The following is an 8,530-nucleotide window of genomic DNA, read 5'->3' as shown; positions in this document are numbered from 1 at the left end:
TCTGTTTGGATGGGTGGAGAAGTGTGAAGTAAGCAGAAGGCCAAAGGGTGTCTGAAGGTGGGAGATAGGGGTGGCAAATGGAGGGAAAAGGATGAAGGAGAATGACAGAATCTCAAATGACAAACTTCCTGGGCATTTCACTTTTGCTCACGGTTGGCCAAGTTTGTTTCAACGATGGGAGAATGGTGTAAGAAACTTCTAGTGCCTGCATCACATGGCTCTGCCTTGTGTGATATAGAAGCAAGTTTAGTTTCGCTCAATACAACTAAATTCTTCTCAAAGAATTGTTGTTCTGGGAAAATGCATTAGTAGTATAGGAAGACTGGATTTGCCAAATAGAACTTGTGTGACCTTACGTCATCAGTCACTAAATTCTCCACGTCTACTTAATCTCCCATCAAATGGAGAGCATTAATCCTGCTTTGGCTTTCATTCTCAAAGGGTTGTATGAGATTCTCAAATGAGATTTGTCTGAAAGCATTTTGTAATGTGTTAAGTGCAACAGTGAGTCATTAATACTAGAGAATGGCTACAACTCCTCTGTAAAATGCTGTTAAAGTCAATTCACACTACCATGTTTTTGAAGTTTAATTTTGTTTTTGTTTTACATTAATTTTCAACAATTGGATTTTAAAGATACGGTAATAAGACGGTGAGTACGTTTATTGGATTTCTCTGCCAAACTTGTGAATTGGATAAAGGAAGATTTTTCTTAATTTGGTTGACAACATACAAATCTATTTTACCTGAAAGAAAAGAAAAGGAGAAAAAAGAAAGAGAGGGAAGAGAAAAAAAAGAAAAAAATTAGCCAAATTTGTTAATGTGGATGCACTTGTTAGAAAAGCTAAAGAGTCTTGATGGTCTAAGACCACGATTAGCAGCAACGTGACCTGGTGGAGAGAGGATTCAAGGGGGCTGGACTCAAATTCCAAGGCTTTTCTGACTTGCTATGTGACTGTGGAAAAACATTTCTTAGCCTTCTATTCAGAAGGGTCTAAGGGGATGATCAGGGGAAAATAAAAGCAAAAAAAAAGAAAAAATTGCCATGTAACCACAAGATTAGAATCAATTGATAAATATTACACTATTTTTAAGAAACAATATTTTGCACAGAATCAGGGCTCACTAAATATTTGTTGGGTAAGTAAGAGAATGAGCGTGGGAGTCAGGGAACAAGGAGAAAATTATCACACACTTGATCTTCAATGTATTAACTTTTCTCTGTTTGTTTCCCTCCCTGTGATGTGGAGAATTAGTGACGACGGGGGCATTACAAAGTAAACACAAGATAGAAGTAATGTTACCTTCCACACGTAGGCTTAATATTTTTCTAAATTCTTTTATGTGTGCCCTCTCATTGAAACTCATTGGAACAAGAGACTGGGAATTTTATAGGCACAACATTTAATATATACTTGGTTGTTTTCACTCTTGCCAATAGGACTGATATTCTCTACCTTATCCTCTGTCTCTCTCATGCTAAGGGAACACCATGAGCCATTTCAGGGAATGATGCCAGGTTCCACTTGCAGATCTAGTCGCCTGAGACAAGTGTGGGAAACTGGCATGATCAGGTCCTCTGGGGATTGAGAAATTTACTCCAACTTATTTCCTCAGCAGGGCTGGCAATGACCTAAAGAAACTCTTCAGCCTCACCCCTCCTTTTACACTTCCGCTGTGGTGTAAATGGCATTATGTGGAGGGCAGAAGTACCAAGAGGAAAGTGGTGGAGATAAACTCAAGTAGAGAAAGTATCAGGAAACCAAGTGGCAGCCCTGAGCTAAAAGTAGGCACTCCCCAGTTCACCTCAACATCACCTTCAGTCAGCACACAGCCCTCATGTAGTTTCAGATCGCCACATGAGTTCCGATTCACAAATCCTCATGGGAAAGATTTTGCTTCATTTCACCATGTGTAGGGTGCAGATTTGGGTGAGCACAGAGATATAACATGCTTTACCATGACCTTTTGGAGCTAGAATCTAGAAATGAGCTTTATCCTGAGGACTGTTGAAATCCTGGCTATCTTTGGGATTCTTTTTGCAACCTCACTATCACAAAGAAGAATCTGGAAATCTTACCAATTGGAATCTGGACATTATCAAAAGAAGAAATCTGAAAGACCTGTATCTCTGGAAATAGAAGCGTGATCTATCCATTCCTTGGTCTTCCTTATGGATTTCTCAGCTTTGACAGGGCAGAGATTATGTTGTACAGTTCTTTGTGTTATTAATGCCTGGGTTATGTAGCTGCTAACTTAGCAAATACTTGATGATGATGATAGTTCCTGATGTGGCAATAGACTGAGAGCAGACATGAAACAGAAAAACGAAAAAGCCCAAAACTCTTAAGGAGTCCTAAATCTTGATTTTGGCCTTGTTAACACAATGCTGAAATCCATCTGAGCCCGTTAACTCTCAGCGTTCTTTGTGGGAAAAAATAGAGACAAGGCAATGGCACTTGAGAGTAAAATGTCTCCGCCTTTTGACTTCTGCTTTGACCTAGTCAATTCCTCCATAAATTACCTCCATTAGGCCAAACTCGTCTCCCTAATGGTGAAAGAACTCAAAACATGTTACCTTCCTGAATAAAGGGTGGTCATATCTTTTTTTTTTTTTAAAGATTTTATTTTTTCCTTTTTCTCCCCAAAGCCCCCCGGTACATAGTTGTGTATTCTTTGTTGTGGGTTCTTCTAGTTGTGGCATGTGAGACACTGCCTCAGCATGGTCTGATGAGCAGTGCCATGTCTGCGCCCAGGATTCGAACTAACGAAACACTGGGCCGCCTGCTGCGGAGTGCGTGAACTTAACCACTCGGCCATGGGGCCAGCCCCATATCTTTTTTTTTTTTTTAAAGTCTTCTTTTTTTAAAATTTTATTTTTCCTTTTTCTCCCCAAAGCCCCCCAGTACATAGTTGTATATTTTTAGCTGTGGGTCCTTCTAGTTGGGCATGTGGGGTGCTGCCTCAGCATGGCTTGACGAGCGGTGTCATGCCTGTGCCCAGGATCCGAACCATTGAAACCCTGGGCCGCCGAAGCAGAGCGCAGGAACTTAACCACTCGGCCACCGGGCCGGCCCCTGGTCATAGCTTTTTTGACTCTCAGTGAGTGGAGGGCCACTCAGAACTCATTACTCTCGGCCTCCCACTGACTGTTGAGCAGGAGTAGTTTTCTACGGTGCCACATAGGATAGTAAGGTGTGTAGTGGTAGAGTTCTAAATAGAATGGTAAATTGTGTTATTGTATTACTATTGCTTAGAACTTTGTAATATAAGCCCAATTATGAAATCCTGAGCATATATCTCAAACCTAATTGCTTTTTAGGTTGAAAATGAGGATATGAACTAAATCTATCACTCTACAATGTTTATTGAGCATTTATTGTGTGTCAAGCACTGTGGTAGGTGATCAGGCTACAGAGCTAAATAAGATATAGTCCTTGACTTCATGGAGACACATGCACAAAGAAATAATTGCAACGTGGCAGGCAATGCTGTGATAGAAGTACATACACGGCGGCTTAGAGTCAAGTGTAGGGTTTCTAGGAAAGCTTTATAGAAGAGCAAATACTTCAATTAATTTTGGAAGGATGGATAAGGACTCCCCTATTGAATTTGTAGTGGGGTAGCATGGAATGATTGAGAATATATCAGATTGAGGGAAGACTGGAGATGCTTCCATTTTTCTTTTTCACGTACACACTCTTTCACATACAGGCTTATCTTGTTTTATTGTGCTTCACTTTACTGAACTTCACAGATACTGTGTTTTTTACAAGACCCTCCATCTGCAAAATGGTTACAACTCGCTGAAGGCTCAGATGATGGCTAGGATTTTTTAACAATAAAGTATTTTTTAATTAAGGTATGTACACTGTTTTTTAGACATAATGCTATTGCACACTTAATAGACTATAGTATAGTGTAAATATAGTTTTTACATGCACTGGGAAAGCAAAAAATTTGTGACTCACTTTATTGCAATGTTGGCTTTTTGCAGTGATCTGGAACCAAATCCACAATAGCTCTGAGGTATGCTTGAACAACCTCTTTTCCAAGATATTTTGATTGTTGTCAGTGAAGTGGAGGCAAAGGATATATTAAATCAGAAAATCTTTTCAAAGCCAATACACATCATTGGAGAGAAGTCAAACACCACTGTTTGATCACCCCATTGTGACATTTACTGTCCCAAAGCTCCACTAACCTTTCCTCTCAGACCAATTTGGGATGGCATTGGGGAGGAGTTGGAGTTTGCCATTTTAATACAATTTAGAGGCTCTGTGTATGAGGCTGACATGGATCTTTAGTTGATTAGACTGTTCAGCAGAGGGAAAACCTGACTTAAAATTAGAAACTCAATCATCAGAGTCAATTAAGTAGACCTTGTTCTTCAAGGGACCCTAATAACTATGTCCTTCTGGTCTTAACGATGCACCAGGCAATTCAGAATGCCTAACTCAAATACTTCCACACTTCCTGTCCAAATATTTTCATTCAGCCATCTTTGTTTCCATTAAAGTACAAATTTCACCAAACAAAGTTAAACAGGCAAGGAAGACTGTATTCAAGCCTATTCCAATAGGGGAGAGAAGCCAGAACTCAGTCTGAACTCAACTCCACTGAAACAAGGGCAGGAGGGTTTTTAGGCACACAGGTGAGCTAGTGGGAAAGTACTAGAGGATGTTAGGGGGAAGTCATAGGCCAGCTGTGTTTGCTAATTGGCTTTATCCAGAGGAAAAATAAATTACTCATACCTTTATGACAGGAGGTAATTTTGCAACTTGGAGCAAGGCACCCACTTAAGTTAGGCTCCTACCCTCCCACAGAGACTGGGAGATGTGGTACTATCTTCCTTGATGATTACATTTCAAAGGGATTTCTCCCAGGTCCTTGAGAAAGACATTCCTGGGTTGTAAAAGTAGCAAGAATCTTTTGAAAAGATTCACATCTCAAAGAGTCAGAGAAAGAATTTACAATTACAAGTTTTCTAAAGTAAATTCCCTAATAAAAGGGGGATCAGGATCCAGAGTTAGGAGGAGGCCTGTCTAAAGTTTAGTCAAGCTGAAGGAAATGTTAAGGCCAGGTTCGTCATTGATGGCATTTTGCCAGATACAACTTACCACACTCCTTTTTCTTGCATGCTTACTTCTACTTCTTACCTTTGGCCTTCCGGGTAATTAAGCTTACAGGCAACAAACAAGCAAAAATAATTACGTCACTGAGAGATGGCTTTAGAATCCTTCTCCACTACTTCCACTCACTGAGAACTGAAACTGAGTTTGAACAACAATGGAAACAAATTCCTCCCTTTAGTAAGTGTCCTCTTGGTTTATGCAACATAGCGGCTGAAAGACCAGGCATCCTCCTACCAAGGTAGAAGACACCAACCAGAAACCAATGTTGAATTTGAGCAAAACAAACCTTTTCTAGCTGGTGATAAATAAATGGCAAGCAATAGGATACACTGGAGTATATGAGGAAGCCATTTGGTGTAAAAGTAATTTAGCCTGACCTTGTTTTTCCAAAAGGGGTTGACGTGGCCATTAAGCCTGCATTGTGTATCTGCTGTATTTACTGAGTCCCAAAGACAAGAACAATGTCCTTTAAGATGAAGAAGTATAAAGACGCAACTTCCCCCACTTGGGCATTTCCTTAAGGAGAAGCATCTCTCCCTAGGCTAGAGATTGATTGCTGACCTGCTGTGACCACCCAGCTCTAGACAACAGACCTGTTACCTGTTGCGTTCATCAATTGCTGTGTGAATCGCTGTGCCATCTAGGCAATCTTGTGACACTTGTAAAAGGGACATTCCAATCATGTGTGATACATACTCTTTGACAGTATATAACCACTCTGTATACCCCGTACTTCTTTGGAGTGCAAGGTTATTTTGTGAAAGGATTCTCCCAGGCTATATGGTCCTCAGATCCGGCTCATAATAAGCTCACCCCAGTTTGATTTACAGATTGGTCATGGATTATTTGCATTGACACTGGAAATGTAACAAAGTCTATGTCTTTCCAGAGAGCCCAGACTGCCCATATTGGAAAGGAACTCTGATTTTCCATTTAACTTCCAACTTATATATGTTGTTCCAGATAACAAGAAAGGAGTAGTGCTGCCCAACTCACTTTATGAGCCTCGTATAGTCTTGATTCCAAGAGCAGAAATTTACAATTTTTTAAAAAGTCTTAGAAAACTAGGAATAGCCAGGAAATGCATTAGCTTGGTAAAAGTTATATACCAAAAACCTAGAAAAAGCATTGTGGTTAATGAAGAGACCTTAGATGCATTTCTTTAAAGAGTAGGATATACTGTCACTATTTCACATAGTACTAGACACGCTGGTGAATGTTACCCAGAAAGAAAAAGACATAAATTCAAGGATTAGAAGCAAAAGGATAAAACTCATGATTTGCAAGTGATATGATTATCTACCTAGAAAAACCAACAGAGGTACAGGTCAATTCTTAGAGCTATTAAGAGTTCAATATGTTTGCTGGATTCAAGATAACTTTGCAATAATAAGAGCACGTTTCTTTATCTGTAGTAATCAAATAGAAAATGCGACAACAACAGAAAAGACATCTTTCTCAAGACAACAAAAAAGTTATCAGAAGTTAACTTACATAAGAATATATAAGATTTCTAGAAAATGACCTGAACAAATCAAGAAGCATTTTATTATCTTGGATATGAGGACTAAAAATTATTAAAAAAAAAAAAAATCCAGGGTCTGACCCATTGGCGTAGGGGTTAAGTTCTCAAACTCCACTTTGTTGGACCAGGGTTCGTAGGTTCAGATCCTGGGTGCAAACCTACACACCGTTCATCAAGCCATGTTGTGGTGGTGTCCCACATACAAAATAGAGGAAGATTGGCACAGATGTTAGCTCAGCGATAATCTTTCTCAAGCAAAAAGAGGAAGATTGGCAATGGATGTTAGCTCAGGGCCAATCTTCCTCACCAAAAATAAATAAATAAATAACTCACTCCACATTTTACTCCAATCCAGTTCACTCTACATTTACTTACAAATTCAGTGTAAATTCAATAAAACTTTAATCTGAATCTTTGAAGAAACTAAAATAAAATATTCTAAAATCTCAGAAAAAGAAGACTATAGAGAGAAGACTTACCTTACCTGTTATTAAGAATGCTGAAAAATCATAGTAACAAAAATAGTTTCAAGAACATGCTGCCCAGGGAGACAGACCAAAGTATATATAGCAAAGGCAATTATGCAAACGAAATAGGAAAGAGCAGATGGTTTAGTGGATAGTGTTAAAAACACAGGCTTGCCCTTATGTGGAATAATAAAACTGAATCCCTCTTTCAATGGTAAATGCAAACGGTAGATTGGAGATAGATTCAGAACCAAATGTAAAAACCAGATCTATATGATTTATAGATCAATGTTTATATCAGAAAATGTAACAGGCCATCTTTGTGACCTAGAGGTGGGGAAAATATTCCTAAATAATGCTTCCCCCTAAAATAGTCCCACAAATTATTAGCAAAATAATTGATTAATTACCTCATAATTAGGTCTTTCTGTTCAATGAAGGGCATCATGGATAATATTCATGGACAGACTACATATTGGGAAAAGAAGTTTAAATGTCTAAAATTGCAGGAGACTAATATTTAACATAAGAACCACGTGAAAATCAACAACAAGACAGGAACCCTCAATCAAAAGATGGGCTAAGGACATGATTAGGCAATTTATAGGGAAGGAAATCTGAGAGACTAACAAGCATATTAAAAGCAGCACAAACTCACTACTAATCAGAGAAATACAAATTAATCAACAATGAGACATCACTTTACATTTAAACTGGCAAAAAATGAGAAAGCTGGACATTGTCAAGTATTGATGGAGATATGGGGATATCTCTCCCAGAGAGCAGATACTCGTGCAGAGACCACTCTAGCAGAACTTAGTCCAAATAAATATCCCCATACTTTATGACTCAGCAATAGTACTTCTGGATAATCAACCCAAAGACGTTCTCACATAGTTCCATAAGGAAACATTTTCAAGGAAGCTCATCAGAGTGTTGTTTTAGGGGGTGGAAATTAGAGGCAATCCAGGTGTCCAATCCTGGGGCAAAGACAGATTGAAAGTGAAGAATTCCCACCGTGAAGGACTATGCAGTGAAAGAAATAACAGACTACATATGCCCAGAGCTCCATAACTTGAGTTTTTAAAAAGAAAGAAAAGACAGAAACAGGAATGAAATCTATAAACAATTTAAAGTTTATCTGCAAACAATGTATATTTTGTAAGAGCAAACACATACAAAAGGATGCACGTAAAACATATTAGAACACTTGCTTGTGATTTGGGGTGCATGGGTGGAGAATAGGAGTGGGAAAAGGAAAAAAAAGAATAAAAGAAATTAAGCAAGAGACTAGCATGAACCTTTGACAATAACGGGCTTTCTCAGGAGTATGGTTAACTCAAATATGTCTATATCTATCTATCTATCTATCTATCTATCTATCTATCTATCTATCTATCTAT

This window comes from Equus quagga, chromosome 13, assembly GCF_021613505.1.
Source record: "Equus quagga isolate Etosha38 chromosome 13, UCLA_HA_Equagga_1.0, whole genome shotgun sequence".
Lineage (NCBI taxonomy): Eukaryota > Metazoa > Chordata > Mammalia > Perissodactyla > Equidae > Equus > Equus quagga.
Note: the sequence above shows the minus strand (reverse complement) of the source record.